An 18,287-nucleotide genomic window follows, 5' to 3' on the forward strand; every position below is an offset into this window, starting at 1 on the left:
ATAAACCATTCCACTTTCCTGTAAACGAACGATTGACAGTTTGATTGGATTGCTGGGAGGGTGTAACTGAAGAAGAAGGCAGTACATTTTTTAAAACTTATTTATTTATTCATATTGTTAAACTTATTACAAGAAAACATCTTGTTTAGGAAAGTATCCATTTGTCAATAACATATTCAAGCATAATATCAAGAAAAAGAAAAGGTGAAAAACTAAGTTCTTCACATTTTCAAAAGAAAACAGTACTCAAGTCCATAAATTTGGATCCAAGGTTTCGGAAATCTATGGGAGAAAAACATTACAAAGGAAAAAAATATCACAAGATAATGCAAATTCTACTAAGCGGAGTTAATTCTTATAATTAGCGCTTATCCACTTTTGTGAGGCTATAAGCGCCGACACATGGGCAGGTTCTGTAAATACATATTTTTTATCCCTAAACTTTATTATGCACTTGCAGGGGTATCTTAAAAAAAAAGGTGCCCCCCAAGTGCAGAATTTCAGGTCTAAGGAGCAGAAATTGTTTTCTCCGTTGTCTTGTCTCCTTAGAGACATCCGGAAATAATAATACTTTGAAACCTAAAAAAGGTTTGTCTTTATTACGTAAAAACAAGGCAGTACATTTTTAAAAGTCCTTTTCATACACCAACTGTGTTTTGGAAAATGTGGGTGAGGTATTGTGACCTACCCTTCTGTTTAAGTGGTCTAGGTATGTCATAGAATTAATGGACGTTTTTTAAACTAACTTTTGTGGTTCTGGTTTAAATAAGTTGGCATAAGTATTGCCATAGTTGGTGAGATCAAAGTTCTGTCAAGCCCAGTATTCTATTCTTAACAGTTGCCAATCCAGGTCACAAGTACCTTGCATGAGCCCAAAAAAGAGTCAAGATCCCATGTTACTTAACCCCCAGGTATAAGCAGTATCTTTTCCCAAGTCTACATTAATAGTGGTTTATAGATTATTCTGTAAGAATTATCCCAAATCTTTTTTTTAAATCCAGCTATTCTAACCACATCTTTCACCACATCCTCTAACAATGAAGTCCATAGCTTATGTATATGTTGAGTGAAAAAATATTTCCTCCTATTTGTTTTAAATGTACTCCATTGCATGTCCCCTACTCTTGTCACACTTTTTGAAAGAGTTTGAAGACTGTTATTTTTTTTTTTTATTATATGAATAAATTGTGATAAGGTTCTGATTGAGTGGAGGGTTTTATATATATCTTTGTAGTTTTTATATCTTTTTATTATATTCTGATTTTATTGTAGTTTTTGTTATTTGTATGTGATCCACTCAGTACAATCATTGACTGAGGACAGACAGCCCCTACTACTGCTGTTAGCAAAAATTAATTCATATTTACCAGACCTTTATATTATAAACTTCTGCCATATCGCCACGTAGCTATCTCTTCTCCAAGCTGAATAGCCCTGAACTCTTTACCCTTTCCTCATAGGGGATTCATTCTATCCCTTTTATTATTTTGGTTTCCCTTCTCTATAACACCTCTGCTATATCTTTTTTTTTTTTTTTAGATGGGGAAACTAGAACTGTAAGGTTTGGTCACACTATGGAACAATACTCCTGCTTCTCGACAGCCTTCCCAAGCTCAGCCCCAGCGCACTCTTTCTCGTCAACAGCGTGCGTCTAAGGCCTGTGCTGCTCCCCAGCAAAAGCAGGGAATGGGTTTTTGACTGGCTGCAGTTAAGCTTAGCCTCTGTAAAAGTGTCCATGCTGGACGACTTGCCGGTTGGAGGGAGGTTGATATTTTTTCACCAAAGGTGGCCTCTCATAACCTCTAACCGGTGAGTCCTTCAAATAGTCTGGTCAGGATACACCCTCAATCTGGAATCCAAACCTCCAAATTGCCCACCGGGAGCTCATTCTTACAAACAGGTACTTGCAGAGGAACTCTCCACCCTTCTGAAGGCCCAAGCAGTCAAACCCGTTCCACCAGGGGAAGAAGGGCTGGGATTCTATTCCAGGTACTTGTGCAGAAAAAGACAGGGGGGATGCGTCCTATCCTAGACCTGAGGGCCCTGAACACATTTCTTCGAGAAAAGTTCAGGATGGTTTCCCTGGGCACCCTTCTTACCATGATTCAAGAAAACGATTGGCTATGCTCTCTGGACTTAAAGGATGCTTACACACACATTTTGATACTCCCAGCTCACAGGAAGTATCTTCGATTTCAGCTAGGAACTCAGCACTTTCAGTACTGTGTACTGCCCTTTGGTCTGGTGTCTGCGCCCAGAGTGTTCACAAAGTGTCTAGCGGTAGTTGCAGCGTCGCTACACAGGTTGGGAGTGCATGTGTTCCCTTATCTTGACAATTGGCTGGTGAAGAGCACCTCAAAGGCAGGCGCTCTACAGTCCATGAGAATGACTATTCAGGTGCTAGAACTACTAGGGTTTGTGATCAATTACTCCAAGTCCCATATCTCCCCAGTTCAAAAGTTGGAATTCATTGGAGCTCTGTTGAACATGAAGACAACTGAAGCTTATCTTCCTGAGGCAAGGGCAGACAACCTCCTGTCCCTGGTGTCCATAGTTTGAACATCTCAACAGATCATGGCTCGGCAGATGTTGAGACTTCTGGAGCACATGGCCTCCACAGTTATGTGACTCCCATGGCACGCCTACACATGCGATCAGCTCAATGGACCCTAGCTTCCCAGTGGTATCAGGCTGCGGGGAGTCTAGAGGATGTAATCCAACTGTCCACAGACTTCCGGAATTCTCTGCAGTGGTGGACAATTCGATCCAATTTGACCCTGGGACGTCCATTCCAAATTCCTCAGCCACAAAAAGTGCTGATGACGGATGCATCCCTCCTGGGGTGGGGAGCTCAGGTAGATGGGCTTCACACTCAAGGAGCCTGGTCCTTTCAGGAGAAAGGTATTCCGATCAATCTGGAATTGCGAGCGATCTGGAACGCTGTAAAGGCTTTCAGAGATTGGCTGTCCAACCAAATCATATTGATTCAGTCAGTCAGGTTGCCATGTATTACACCAACAAGCAGGGGGGGCACTGGATCTCACTCTGTGTCAGGAAACTGTCCAGATGTGGCTTTGGGTGCGCCATCACGGCATGTTTCTGCAAGCCACTTATCTGGCAGGCGTAAACAACAGTCTGGCTGACAGGCTGAGCAAGATAATGCAACCTCACGAGTGGGCACTGGACATGGGTGTCGCCCGCAAGATCTTCCAAGCATGGGGCACCCCCCTGGTCGATCTTTTTGTCACTCAGATCAATCACAAGGTCCCTCAGTTCTGTTCCAGGCTTCAGGCCCACGACAGACTAACGTCAGATGGCCTTCTGTACGCGTATCCTCCCATACCTCTAGTAGGGAAGACTTTGCTGAAACTCAAGCAAGACTGCGGAACCATGATCCTGATTGCACCCTTTTGGCTGTGTCAGATTTGGTTCCCTCTTCTTCTGGAGTTGTCCTCCAAAGAACCGTGGAGATTGGAGTGTTTTCCAACCCTCATCACCCAGAACGAGAGGTCGCTTCTGCATCCCAACCTCCAGTCTTTGACTCTCACGGCCTGGATGTTGAGAGCTTAGAACTCGCCTTCTTGGGTCTTTCAGAGGGTGTTTCCCGAGTTTGCTTCCAGGAAAGACTCCACGAAGAGGTGTTACTCTTTCAAATGGTGGAGGTTTGCCGTCTGGTGTGACAGCAAGGCCCTAGATCCTCTTTTTTTGTCCTACACAGACCCTGCTTGAATACCTTCTACACTTGTCAGTGTCTGGTCTCAAGACCAACGCCGTAAGAGTTCACCTTAGTGTGGTTAGTGCTTATTATCATCGTGTAGAGGGTAAGCCTATCTCTGGATAGCCTTTAGTTGTTCGCTTCATGAGAGGTTTGCTTTTGTCAAAGTCCCCAGTCAAACCTCCACCGGTGTGATGGGATCTCAACGTTGTTCTCACCCAGCTGATGAAAGCTCCTTTTAAGCCACTGAATTCCTGCCATCTGAAGTACTTGACCTGGAAGGTTGTTTGCTTGGTGGCTGTTACTTCATCTCGTAAGGTCAGTGAGCTTCAAGCCCTTGGTAGTGCATGCACCTTATATCAAGTTCCATCACAACAGAGTAGTCCTCCACATGCACCCTAAGTTCCTGCCGAAGGTGGTGTTGGAGTTCCATCTGAACCAGTCAATTGTCTTTCCAACATTCTTTCCCCGTCCTCATAACCGCCCTGGCGAAAGCAGTTTGCATACCTTAGACTGCAAGAAAGCATTGCCCTTTTACAAGGAGCGGACAAAGCCATTCAGACAGTCCGCCCAGTTTGTTTCTTTCGTTCCCAACAGGAGGGGAGTCGCCATCGGAAAACGCACAGTCTCCAATTGGCTAGCAGATTGCATTTCCTTCACTTATGCCCAAGCTGGGCTGTCTCTAGATGGCCATGTCACGGTTCATAATGTTAGAGCCATGGCTGCGTCAGTGGCTCACTTAAAGACAGCCTCTGTTGAAGAGATTTGCAAGGCTGCAACGTGGTCATCAGTCCACATATTCACATCTCACTACTGCCTTCAGCAGGATACCCGACGCGACAGTCGGTTTGGGCAGTCAGTGCTGCAGAATCTGTTAGACCCTAGACCCATTTTTGTTCTGTTCCAGGCTGCACTCTCAGTTAGTTCTTTATGGTTTCAGGTCAATCTATGTTATGTCCTTGCCGTTGCGAGACCCAATTGACCAATGTTCATTGTTTTGAGTGAACCTGGTTGCTAGGGATACCCCACATGTGAGAACAAGCAGCCTGCTTGTCCTCGGAGAAAGCGAAGATGCTTACCTGTAGCAGGTATTCTCCGAGGACAGCAGGCTGATTGTTTTCACAAACCCGCCCTCCTCCCCTTTGGAGTTGTTACTAGTTGCGGTGTGCATGATTCACGCGCCAGAAGACTGTAGGCAAAAAACTTTATATTTTTGCCTCAAAATTTGTTCCGTTTCCTGGGCCAACGTGGACGTCGACCCACATGTGAGAACAATCAGCCTGCTGTCCTTGGAGAATACCTGCTACAGGTAAGTAGCTTCGCTTTTTAGTAAAACTACCATTTTACTCTTTGCACATTTTCAAGATAGGAAGGTATCAGAATTAATTGTTGATGATTTAAGTCATAAATTAACAAATTTCATTTGCCAGCTTCAACCTTTTTTTTTTTACTAATTTCTCTTTGCTTTAGAACAGCACTGTTAACTAGAATGGATAGTTTATTTGAACAAATACTGCACATGTATAGTACAACCCAGTCCTCTTTTGTGTTTGTTTGTTTTTTACACACACGTGTTAACTATTGCACTCATAATAGCTAGTGCTACTGTATCTTCATAATTGTTTTTGCATTTGTCTTAATAGGTTCAGACAAGTGATTATGACAATTTATTACTGAGTGAAAACTAGGATTTTTTTTAATTATTAAAATAAGATGTTAAAGCTGTCAAATGCGGTAAAAAGCCAAAAGTATGAAAGGGGTAGGGCAGGAATAATATTCCTCTAAACATGAAAAATAAGGACAGAATGTGAAACTGTTTCCTCTCATGCCCTTACTGTTCAAGGAGCAGAGCCAAGTTAGAAAACAGTTGTGTAATCAGCTTTGACTACTGCCAGGTTTATTTTTTTTCTTTCTTCACAAATAAGTGTGTGAAGAACTACTCAATAGTACAATAAAGGAAAGAAACTAATCTATTAAAACAGTCTCTGATTCCACCCATTGAAATCAGAGCCCAGGACCCACAATATACCTGGATGAGGTTGTTAGAAATCCTGGTTTGGCTTTAAAGTCTCCCTCTTGGGGATGGCTAAACTGGAAGCCCCGTAAGATATCTTTTTTGATAGCTTAGTGCTTTTGGACAATAAGCATCAAATTTCAGGTAGAAATCCCTAAGTTTTTAAAGCAAAGCAGACAAAATTGATACTTTCTTTTCATTCTGCTAGAGCAGTTCAGACCAATGGAGCTACTGAACTATTACAGTAGCATCACTGGTATAAGGGCTATACAACAACCCTGAATTCTCCAGTATTTCTCTACCTCCAGCAGATACTGTAGGTAGGCTAGACTCTCCAGGACACAAGCTGCAGTCTGCATCCCCTGTTTGTGGGCTATTTCTGGGTTTGGACCCCAGCTGAACTCGGATGTAAAGGTCCTCTACAGCTCCAAGCTCTAGCCCACGGGTTAGCTTGGTGAGGCCCTTAGCTTGGGTACATGCAGGACGTTTGCTAGTGGAGTGGAGAGGAGGAAAAGTAGATAACCATACCCCTCACCCCAGGCTCTTCTGCAGCACAAAGCAAAAGAAAACATTGATCAGCTTTAGTCTATCCTTTTATATCAATATTGTAACCTTTAGTTCACTGTGGCAGCTATAAAACTGTACAGGTAAATTTTTCACCATAATTACATCAGAGAAACTTCCACCTCTATTGTTACCCTGCAAGTGCATAGTAATTTAGTAATCTGTCTCAGTACTTCACCATTCACTAAACAAACAAAATTCCATCCGTCATTGCTCCTTACTGCAGTTCACTTCACTCCATTTTATAATTTTTTTGTTTGAATAGGTTTGAAATAAAAGTTCACAGTTGAGCAAGTATGACCCAGTTTCATCTGGTATTCTCATGGCTTTAGGACAAACCACCCACACCTAATTTGAATTAGATTAATACAGATGTTACAAACACATATAACACATAGCAGGGCCATCCTGCCATTTCTAGCTTTGCTTCTATTCAATACACATACATACACACACACATAGATAGATAGATATTTTTATTATGTTTTATATACCTGGTTAATTTTCAGAAGGCTCAAGAATGTGTCGTAGCCTGTTTCTCCTAAAGTATTACTCATGGATTAACTGAGGAACTGTGTAATTTGTCACATAGTTCTCTGGAACATCTTGAGCTTAGCTAGAAGCACAGCAGCAAGTGGCAGGGACTTATTTTCTTCTTTGGCCTTTCTTGCTGACTTCATTTTTTGTACTCTTTCAACTTTACCTTACTTTTTTGCTCTCTTCTCTGAAGAAAGACATCATTAGATTGTGTCTTCTGTTATTTTCATAACTGGAGATTTGATGCTTAAAAATCCACTCACCCTTGAATTCCCTGTTCTGGAGAAGGATCTGCAGGAGGTGGTGATGTGAATATCTTTACAAAATGCCCTGTGTACTTGAAGCCCCGATCCTATGTTATTTTGAGTTATTGGTGCAAGCGTTAACTTAAGAATAGCCATTGTCAGACCAATGTTTAATGTAGTCCACTATCCTGCTTTCAAAAGTGGCCAGTCCAAGTCACAAGTACCTGGCAAAATCCCAAAGAGTTGCATCATCATTGATTTCCCTCCAACACCTCCCCTGCATCACCATCTTCGATGCACAGGAAGCATCCATGCACCCCTTCTCTTCAACTAATTACTCCTCAGTAAGACCCTTTGGGGTCTTCGAGATCTCCCACACCTAGACAGGCTATACCTCAGACTGCTTCCACTCCTGTTTCCCAGTCAGTACCGACATCTTTCCAAAAAGAACAAATTTAGGCTATGCTCAAGGAGGAGCTTTCAGGGCTACTGCATATGCAGTCTATTCAGGCTAATGGGGTCCTTGCGCCAGCCTCAGCCCAGCCCAAGGATACATCAGAGAAGTAGTCACGGGGAAGGTACCATACGCCAGCTCGGTGTCAACCATTGGGGGCAAAAGTACAGAAGACTAGTGGACACTCAAGGAAGTTACATGGAAATGCTTTAAAAACAAATAGGAGAAAATATTTTTTCACTCAATGAATAGTTAAGCTCTGGAACTCTTTGCCGGAGGATGTGGTAACAGCGGTTAGCTTATCTGGGTTTAAAAAATGGTTAGGACAAAATCCTGGAGGGAAAGTCCATAGTCTGCTATTGAGACAGGCATGGGAAGCAACTGCTTGCCCTGGGATTTGTAGTATGAAATGTTGCCACAATTTGGTTTTCTACCAGGTACTTGTGATCTGACTTGGCCACTGTTTAGAAAACAGGATACTGGGCTAGATGGACCATTGGTCTGACCCAGTATGGCTACTCTTATGTTCTTATATCATGCTACTGTCCCAGGAATAACTAGCGGCTTACCCAGTGTCTGTCGTAATAGCAGATTATGGACTTTTTAACCCAAGATATGCTAACTGCTGTTATCACATCCTCCAGCAATGAGTTCCAAAGCTTTAACTATTTGTTGAGTAAAAAAAAATTTATTGTTTTAAAAGTATTATCATGTAACATCATGGAATGCCCCCTCATCTTTGTACTTTTGAAAAAATAAACAATTGATTCACATTTACCTGGTCTACTTCACTAAGGGCCCTGTTTACCAAGGCGTATTAGCATTTTTAACGCGCCTACAATTATCGTGCATGCTAACTGTGTAGTCGCCTATAGGGATATTGTAGGCACATACCGTAGCTTAGTAAACGGCCCTTAGGGGTCACTTTTGTCACCATTCTTTGAACCTTTTCTAATTCTGCTATATTTTTGTTGAGATATGGTGACCAGAATTGCACACAATACTCAGGTGAGGTCGCACCATGGAGCGATACAGAAGCATTAAAATATTCTCTGAGTTAATTTCTATACATTTCCTAATAATTCCTAGCATTCTGTTTGCTTTTTTGGCTACACCATTCTAGAGAGAAGTACAAATTAGTCCAACTTTGCTATGAAAACTAACCTGGTTCTGAAGTCATACTGTATGTCTCCTGAAAATTCATTATGGCTATGCAGAAAACCAGACCTATCTTGTGACCCTTAATGAAGAGAGCTGTGTGACCTGTCTAGCCCTAACTTAGGACGGGACTTTTTTTTTCCCCCGGTAGTGTTGAGTAAAGTGGTGTGGTAGCTGTGTGTGTTCACTTTTAAAGGTAATAGAGATAAAAGAAAATAGATGATAGGTTGGACTAACTTAATACATATTTTGATTATGTTTCAAAGACAACACCTTCAAATCTAAAGAAGGTGTTGCCTTTGAAAGCTAATCATCTTATTTTGGGTTTTTTTTGTTTGTTTGTTTTATCTCTATTTCTAGTAGTGTTGAAAGCTGCACCTTCCCCCTGATGAAGATCCATAGCTGATTTCTGTATATATGAAGGCTGTGAACTGGTTAACAGGCTATTCATACAGAAAGTATATGATAGGGCTTCCAAAATTGACCCTAGGAGCCCTAAAGCCATTCATGTTGTTGGGATATTCACAATGAGATAACTTTGCGTGAAGTGGAGAACTAATCTATGTACATTTATCTCTTGCATATTCATTGTAGATATTCTGAAAACCTGCTTGGCTTTTAAGATCACCAGAACATTTTTGGGAAGCCCGTGTTCAAATTCCAATATGGGTTCTTGTGATCTCGGAAATCATTTAACTTTCCATTGCCTCAGGTACAAACTTAGATTATTAAGTCCTCCCACAACAGGAAAATATCTGAATGTAACTCACTATAAGCTACAACTGAAAAAGGCATGAGCTAAATCAAAAATCCCTATCCCTTCCATTTCTATATTTGCCCATTGGAATACGATTCTTAAAACTTCATGTATACATACTAAGGAAACCTGAATACCAAACCTGCTAAACTGGTTTGAGCACCACTATAGTAAAGTGTTAGCAAGTTCAAGTTCCTCCCATAATTCTTTTGCTTTTTAGCTAGTGCACACCTAAACTTTTTTTTTTTACATCAGTATGAAATGTAGGAGGCATTTCAGTCTTGTAGACAGCCTTCAGCTTTTTATTCCCCTGTTTGAAAACATCCACAGAAAGTGAAGTTGGAGAAAGGATAAACCACTTACATGAAATCATGTGCAGGAATTCAGTTCAATTCCCTCTGCAATCTGCACTTTGTTCACTTCAGCACCTTCTGAAAGTCTTCACACCCTTGTACATTTTTCACAAGCTGTTGTGTAAAAACACATTTCAAACTAAATGAACTTAGGAGTTCATTTCACACTGATCTACACAACGTATTCTATACTTGCAGTTTGAGACTAATTAAAGAAATATTCAAAAAGTAATTGAGTAGGAAAATAAAAAGCCTTGATTTCATACATTTTTATTTTCTTTGTCTCGCTGGGATTACTTCCACTCTTGACAAAATTGCTGGTTGGCTATCTTCTCATGGGCTTAAATACTTCTAAAACTACTATGATTCTTTTTTTCTCTTGGCTCGCCTACACTTCGTGACCTTTAAACAATTTTAGGTAAACAAATTACTCTTGTCAAATCTGTTAAGATTTTGGGAGTCATTTTGGACTGTCATTTATCCTTCTCTCTTCAGGGCTCATTGCTGGTCAAGAAATCTTTTTTGTCTTGAAGCAAATTAATTCAGTTTGTTGTTGTCATTTTTATTTTTTAAACAGATCTTCTCTTCGTCTACACATTCACTCCCTGGTGCTTTCCTGTTTAGATTATCTTAATTTGGTTATTTCAGGCATTCCACAATATCCATTGCACTCACTTCAGGTTTGTTCAACTCTTAAACTTCTTTAAAGGACTAAGAAATTTGATAGTGAAACATTGGTTGCATATTCGTTTTCATTTACCACTTAAGCTATTTTCATATTCTTCACTGTGGCTTCCCACCTTTCTTGCACAGTTTTCTAGTTCCTTATCAACTAACACATACTCTAGGTTCTGCTAATCAGCACCTTCCTGGAGGAAAAGGCCATAGAATGTTAAAGAATGGACGTGGGAATAATCCACTATTTCTGGGATGGGCAGGACAATTGTTTGTTCTTTTGGCTGCTGTCAGAGACAGGGTGCTGGGCTCGATGGACCCTTGGTCTGTCCCGGCATGGTGATACTTATGTACCTTCTTGTTCTTCCCTCTCATCTTCAGATTTGTGCCGCTTTGTGGCGTTGTGCCTGCTTTAGTGCTCTTGCTCCTACCTTATGGAATTATTTGCCTTTATATTGTCACTCTGAACTGTCCTTTTTGAAATTCAAAACTTTAAGACATTATTTTCACTGCACTTTTCCTTCTGCCACTGTTTGATGTGAGTTGCTTCTCCCCACTAGAGATAGAAATCTCTCTGACCCCAGAGCAGCAGAGTCCACCTCCAATGCCACCAGCGAGGAACCATGTGCAAGGGGAACTTCATTCACTTGATCAGGTGGTTGAGAGATCCAGTATAGAGTCTGGACCACCGCAAAAGACGTCAGGTTTGTCTGCGGCTTTGAAACTAGAGCCATTTCAAATGGTACAGTGAGTACACAGGGAAGTGCAGCCCAGTTTCCTCAGAAACCGAAGGAAATCATTGAGTTCATTGTGGAATGCTATGGCACGTATAGAGTAGTTGTCTTCCCAAAAGTTATTAGCATCTACACATCTCTCTCAATCATGTGGCCGGGTTGATTCATTGTATCAAATGGTTTCTGAGATCAAGAGAAAAATGGACATTTTTGAAAGGCATTATATGGGTGTCTCTGAAAAATACTCTTGGCTTGATTAAAGATAATGTGATACTACAGAGAAAGATAGAGAATTTAGATAATCTAATGGAAAACACTTCAGTTTATAACCTGTCTGAACCTTAAAAAAATACTTGTATGAAATTTTGAATATACCTGAAGCCCAGTTTCCTCCTGTTTTCATAATTTAATATGTACCTCTATTTGTTAAAAAGGGGTCAGATCAAGTGCTCCCTGGTTCAATTAATTTAGAAACAGTTTTTGATATGTTAAATTTGACATGAACTAAAGAGGGTGATAGAGGAGTAACTCCAGCAACATTGACTGTGACTTTTGTATTAGACCCCCGCCGTAAGTGGATTCTGATATTCTTTTGCATTTGTGATTCCCTTTTCCTAAATTGTAAAGTGAGCATTTATCCTGATGTGGGAAGGGTGACACAGAAACATTGCCAGGTTTCATTTGGCTCTACAAACTGGGGGCATTTTTCTGATTAAATTACCTGTTCAAATATGTAATAAAGTTTAATTAAAATATATTTTCTTTGAGCTGGAGCACATGAATTTCCTAGATTCTAAGTTGCCTGCATCACTAACTCAGATTGCTTTAAGCTTATCTTCTACGCTGTAGTAATTGTATTTTCCTGTGGTAATAATTTTCCTTATAATTTGTGATTGCTCCCTCTTTAGTTGTGCACTGGCAGGACAGGTCTACCTTTTTTAAAATATATATTTTTTTTGTATAGACCTTTTCTCTGCTGTGAGACGTTTATCTTGGAATTGTACTTATACAATCCTATAAATAAAAGAATTAAAAAAAAAAGATAATGGTAAGGGAAGAAGGTATATTCCATTTAAAGTGCTGTTAAAACCAGTAAATAAAGAGGAATTGGAAATCTCAGAAGAAAATTTGTGTTGCCTGAGGCACGTACATGACTAGATAACAGGAACTAGCCAGTGTTCAGCTTTAGAGGTGGAACAACAGGTCTGCAAGTCCTTAAATTGGGGCTAAAGAAATGACAAGTCATGAGTTTGGGTGGAATGCAAAGTGGGCATGACGTAACCCTAGAAGATGTTGGAGAGTAGGTATGCGAATGTGTTGTCCTTGTTGCCAATATGGGGTAGCAGACTTTCCCTGCAAGGGAACAGTATTCTGTATTGTGACAGTGAGAGCAAAAGTGGATGCAAACTATTGGAGACATCTGGCACTGTAAAATCTATTCCAAGATGGAAATTCTCCCTCACATAACCATTTGTTCACGTTTGCAGTTAAGATTTTAGATATAAAATTTATCAGCACAATAACCACAGGATGGGAAAAGGCAAACACTAGTTGAAGCATTGGACTTAAAATGAAAACAAGTGCCTCAAAGTAGCACAATAGTAAATTGTCTGGTAAACAACAAAAATGATTATGGATGCAATGTGAGAGGTGAAATTATTCACTTTTATTGGATATACCACCCATTAGCAAATTATCTAGGTGGTTTACATAAAATAATAGCCAGCAAGGGCTATTAAAGCCCCCAGTGGTAGGTCATATAGGTACAGAATGACATAGGGATAGTGACCCACAGTAATCCCATTTACTGCGAATGTAGGAGCAAAACCTTTTACAGCCACACAAGAACAGTAAAAAGCCTTGCTCTTGTGGTACAAAAAAACCAAACAAGCCAACTGTAATTACCGCTCCTGTGGATCTAGTCTCTATCTTCCTCCCTCCCCCCTCCACTACAGTATCTGTACCAGATGGAGCCAATAGTGATCCCCACAGACCTGCTCTGGGGCCTTTCCTTTGTTGGTCCTGCCTTCTGATGCAACTTCCTGTTTGGCAAAAACAGGAAGTTGTATCAGAAGGCAGAACCCGGCAGAGGGGAAGGCCCTAGAGCAGGTCTGTGGGGATCGTTATTGGCTTCATAAGGTACAAATAAGGCAGCAGAAGTGGGGGAAGGAGGAAGACAGATGCTGGAAGGGAGAGAGGTTCCAGACCCATGGGAGGGGACTAGATCCGAAGGGATGGGCTAGAGGCACTGGGGCTATAGCTGAAGCGAAGGGAAAGAGGCGTTAAACCCATTGGGGGGGGGCTTGGACAAAGAGAGAGTTGCTGGACTCATAGGGGTGGGGGCTGGATGAAATGGAGAGAGGTGATGGACCCATGGGGGGGGCTGTTGGAGGTAAGGTGGAGAGGTGGTGGATTCATAGGAGGGGAGAGAAGGGGAAGAGATGCCAAACCAACAGGTGGAGGGGAGAGGAGAGAAGGAAAAGAAATGCCGAACCAAGGGGTGGAGGGGAGAGGAGAGAAGTCGTCAAACTAAACCCACCTTTCCTCTACCCCCTTTCTCTATTTCTGTGGATGGCACTCTTTCTCCCTGTCTCATCAGCTCGTAACCTTGGTGTCATCTTCGACTCCTCTCTCTCCTTCTCTGCTCACATTCAGCAGATTGCCAAAACCTGTCATTTCTTTCTCTATAACATCAGCAAAATCCGTCCCTTCCTCTCTGAGCACTTTACCAGAACCCTTCTCCACACTCTTATCACCTCTCGCCTAGATTATTGCAACCTGCTTCTCACCTGCCTCCCACTTAGTCATCTCTCTCCTCTTCAATCAGTCCAAAACTCTGCTGCGTGACTCATTTTCCGCCAGAATAGGGTATGATACATACCTGTAGCAGTTGTTCTCCGAGGACAGCAGGCTGATTGTTCTCACGACTGGGTGACGTCCGCGGCAGCCCCCACCAACCGGAAATAAGCTTCGCGGGACGGTCGACACGCAGGGCACGCCCACCGCGCATGCGCGGCCGTCTTCCCGCCCGTGCGCGACCGCTCCCGCCAGTTGAATGACTAGCAAAAAATATGAAATACACAACTCCAAAGGGGAGGAGGGAGGGAAGGTGAGAACAATCAGCCTGCTGTCCTCGGAGAACAACTGCTACAGGTATGTATCATACCCTTTCTCCGAGGACAAGCAGGCTGCTTGTTCTCACGACTGGGGTATCCCTAGCTCTCAGGCTCACTCAAAACAAGAACCCAGGTCAATTGAACCTCGCAACGGCGAGGAAACAACAGAAATTGACCTACGAAGAACAACTAACTGAGAGTGCAGCCTGACCAGAATAAATTCGGGTCCTGGAGGGTGGAGTTGGATTTACACCCCAAACAGATTCTGCAGCACCGACTGCCCGAACCGACTGTCGCGTCGGGTATCCTGCTGGAGGCAGTAATGTGATGTGAATGTGTGGACAGATGACCACGTCGCAGCCTTGCAAATCTCTTCAATAGTGGCTGACTTCAAGTGGGCCACTGACGCTGCCATGGCTCTAACACTATGAGCCGTGACATGACCCTCAAGAGTCAGCCCAGCCTGGGCGTAAGTGAAGGAAATGCAATCTGCTAGCCAATTGGAGATGGTGCGTTTCCCGACAGCGACCCCTAGCCTGTTAGGGTCGAAAGAAACAAACAATTGGGCGGACTGTCTGTGGGGCTGTGTCCGCTCCAAGTAGAAGGCCAATGCTCTCTTGCAGTCCAATGTGTGCAACTGACGTTCAGCAGGGCGGGTATGCGGCCTGGGGAAGAATGTTGGCAAGACAATTGACTGGTTAAGATGGAACTCCGACACCACCTTCGGCAGGAACTTTGGGTGGGTGCGGAGCACTACTCTGTTGTGATGAAATTTGGTATATGGAGCATGAGCTACTAGGGCTTGAAGCTCACTGACCCTACGAGCTGAAGTAACTGCCACCAAGAAAATGACCTTCCAGGTCAAGTACTTCAGATGGCAGGTATTCAGTGGCTCAAAAGGAGGTTTCATCAGCTGGGTGAGGACGACGTTGAGATCCCATGACACAGTAGGAGGCTTGACAGGGGGCTTTGACAAAAGCAAGCCTCTCATGAATTGAACGACTAAAGGCTCTCCAGAGATGGCTTTTCCTTCCACACGATAATGGTAAGCACTAATCGCACTAAGGTGATTCCTTACTGAGTTGGTCTTGAGGCCAGACTCTGATAAGTGCAGAAGGTATTCAAGCAGGTTCTGTGCAGGGCAAGAACGAGGTTCTAGGGCCATGCTCTCACACCACACGACAAACCTCCTCCACTTGAAAAAGTAACTCTTTTTAGTGGAATCCTTCCTAGAGGCAAGCAAGACCCGGGAGACACCCTCAGACAGACCCAACGCAGTGAAGTCTACGCCCTCAACATCCAGGCCGTGAGAGCCAGAGACTGGAGGTTGGGGTGCAGCAACGCTCCGTCGTTCTGCGAAATGAGAGTCGGAAAACACTCCAATCTCCACGGTTCTTCGGAGGACAACTCCAGAAGAAGAGGGAACCAGATCTGACGGGGCCAAAAGGGCGCGATCAGAATCATGGTGCCGCGGTCTTGCTTGAGCTTCAGTAAGGTCTTCCCCACCAAAGGTATGGGAGGATAAGCATACAGGAGGCCGGTCCCCCAATGGAGGAGAAAGGCATCCGACGCTAGCCTGCCGTGTGCCTGAAGTCTGGAACAGAACAGAGGCAGCTTGTGGTTGGTCTGAGAGGCGAAAAGGTCCACCGAGGGGGTGCCCCACGCTCGGAAGATCTTGCGTACCACTCTGGCATGGAGCGACCACTCGTGCGGTTGCATGACTCTGCTCAGTCTGTCGGCCAGACTGTTGTTTACGCCTGCCAGGTACGTGGCTTGGAGGAGCATGCCGAACCGACACGCCCAACGCCACATCCCGACGGCCTCCTGGCACAGGGGGCGAGATCCGGTGCCCCCCTGCTTGTTGACGTAATACATTGCAACCTGATTGTCTGTCCGAATTTGGATAATTTGACAGGACAGCCGATCTCTGAAAGCCTTCAGTGCGTTCCAGATCGCTCGGAGCTCCAGGAGGTTGATCTGCAGATCCTTTTCCTGGAGGGACCACAGACCCTGAGTGTGGAGCCCATCGACATGGGCTCCCCACCCCAGGCGAGATGCATCCGTCGTCAGCACTTTCGTGGGCTGCGGAATTTGGAATGGACGTCCCAGGGTCAAATTGGTCCGGATGGTCCACCAGAGCAGTGAAGTGCGGCAACTGGTGGAGAGGCGGATGACATCTTCTAGATTCCCGGTGGCTTGAAACCACTGGGAAGCTAGGGTCCATTGAGCAGATCTCATGTGAAGACGAGCCATGGGAGTCACATGAACTGTGGAGGCCATATGACCCAGAAGTCTCAACATCTGCCGAGCTGTGATCTGCTGAGACGCTCTGGTCTGCGAAGCCAGGGCCAAGAGATTGGTAGCCCTCGCTTCGGGAAGGTAGGCCTGAGCCGTCTGGGTATTCAGCAGCGCTCCTATGAATTCCAGAGACTGAGTAGGCTGGAGATGGGACTTTGGGTAATTTATCACAAACCCCAGCAGCTCCAGAAGTTGAATAGTGCACTGCATGGACCGGAGGGCTCCTGCCTCCGAGGTGCTCTTGACCAGCCAATCGTCGAGATATGGGAACACGTGCACTCCCAGCTTGCGGAGATACGCCGCCACCACCACGAGGCACTTTGTGAACACTCGTGGGGCAGAGGCGAGCCCAAAGGGCAGCACACAATACTGAAAGTGCCGTGCGCCCAGGCGGAATCTGAGATACTGTCTGTGAGCTGGCAGTATCGGGATGTGAGTGTATGCGTCCTTTAAATCCAGGGAACATAGCCAATCGTTTTTCTGAATCATTGGCAGAAGGGTGCCCAAGGAAAGCATCCTGAACTTTTCTTTGACCAGGAATTTGTTCAGGCCTCTCAGGTCTAGGATGGGACGCATCCCCCCTGTTTTCTTTTCCACAAGGAAGTACCTGGAATAGAATCCCTGCCCTTCCTGCCCGGGTGGTACGGGCTCGACCGCATTGGCGCTGAGAAGGGCGGAGAGTTCCTCTGCAAGTACCTGCTTGTGAAGGGAGCTGAAAGACTGAGCTCCCGAAGGACAATTTGGAGGCAGGGAGGCCAAATTCAGGGCGTATCCGCACCGCACTATTTGGAGAACCCACTGGTCGGAGGTTATGAGAGGCCACCTTTGGTGAAAAAATTTTAACCTCCCTCCGACCGGCAGATCGTCCGGTACGGACACTTGTAGGGCGGCTATGTTCCCGTGGATCCAGTCAAAAGCCCGTCCCCGGCTTTTGCTGTGGAGGCGCAGGGGGCTGCTTAGGCGCACGCTGTTGACGAGAACGAGCGCGCTGGGGCTGTCCCTGTGCCTGACGAGGCCTTCGGGCCGGCTGGTTGTACCTACGCTTCGCAAAAGAATAGGGTGCAGCCTGCCGTGCCCGGGAAAAACGCCCACCCGTGGGGGCGGGTGCTGAAGGCGCCCGGTGGGAGAGCTTGTCGAGAGCGGTTTCCCGCTGATGCAGTTGGTCCACCATCTGCTCGACCTTCTCACCGAAAATGTTATCCCCCCGGCAAGGGACGTCAGCCAGTCTCTGCTGGGTGCGGTTGTCCAGGTCAGAGGCACGCAGCCATGAGAGCCTGCGCATCACTATACCTTGGGCCGCAGCACGAGATGCCACGTCACAGGTGTCAAAAATCCCCCTGGACAGGAACTTTCTGCACGCCTTCAGCTGCCTGACCACCTCCTGATAAGGCCTGGACTGCTCCGGCGGGAGCTTATCGACCAGGTCCGCCAGCTGTTGCACATTGGTCCGCATGTGGATGCTCATATAGAGCAGGTAAGATTGGATGCGGGTCACGAGCATGGAGGATTGGTAGGCCTTCCTCCCAAATGAGTCCAGAGTGCGAGACTCCCGCCCCGGGGGCGCCGAGGCGGTATCCCTCGAACTCCGTGCCCTCTTGAGAGCAGAATCCACGACCGCTGAGTCATGGGGCAACTGGGGCCGCATGAGCTCTGGGTCAGAGTGGATC

This window comes from Microcaecilia unicolor, chromosome 4, assembly GCF_901765095.1.
Source record: "Microcaecilia unicolor chromosome 4, aMicUni1.1, whole genome shotgun sequence".
Lineage (NCBI taxonomy): Eukaryota > Metazoa > Chordata > Amphibia > Gymnophiona > Siphonopidae > Microcaecilia > Microcaecilia unicolor.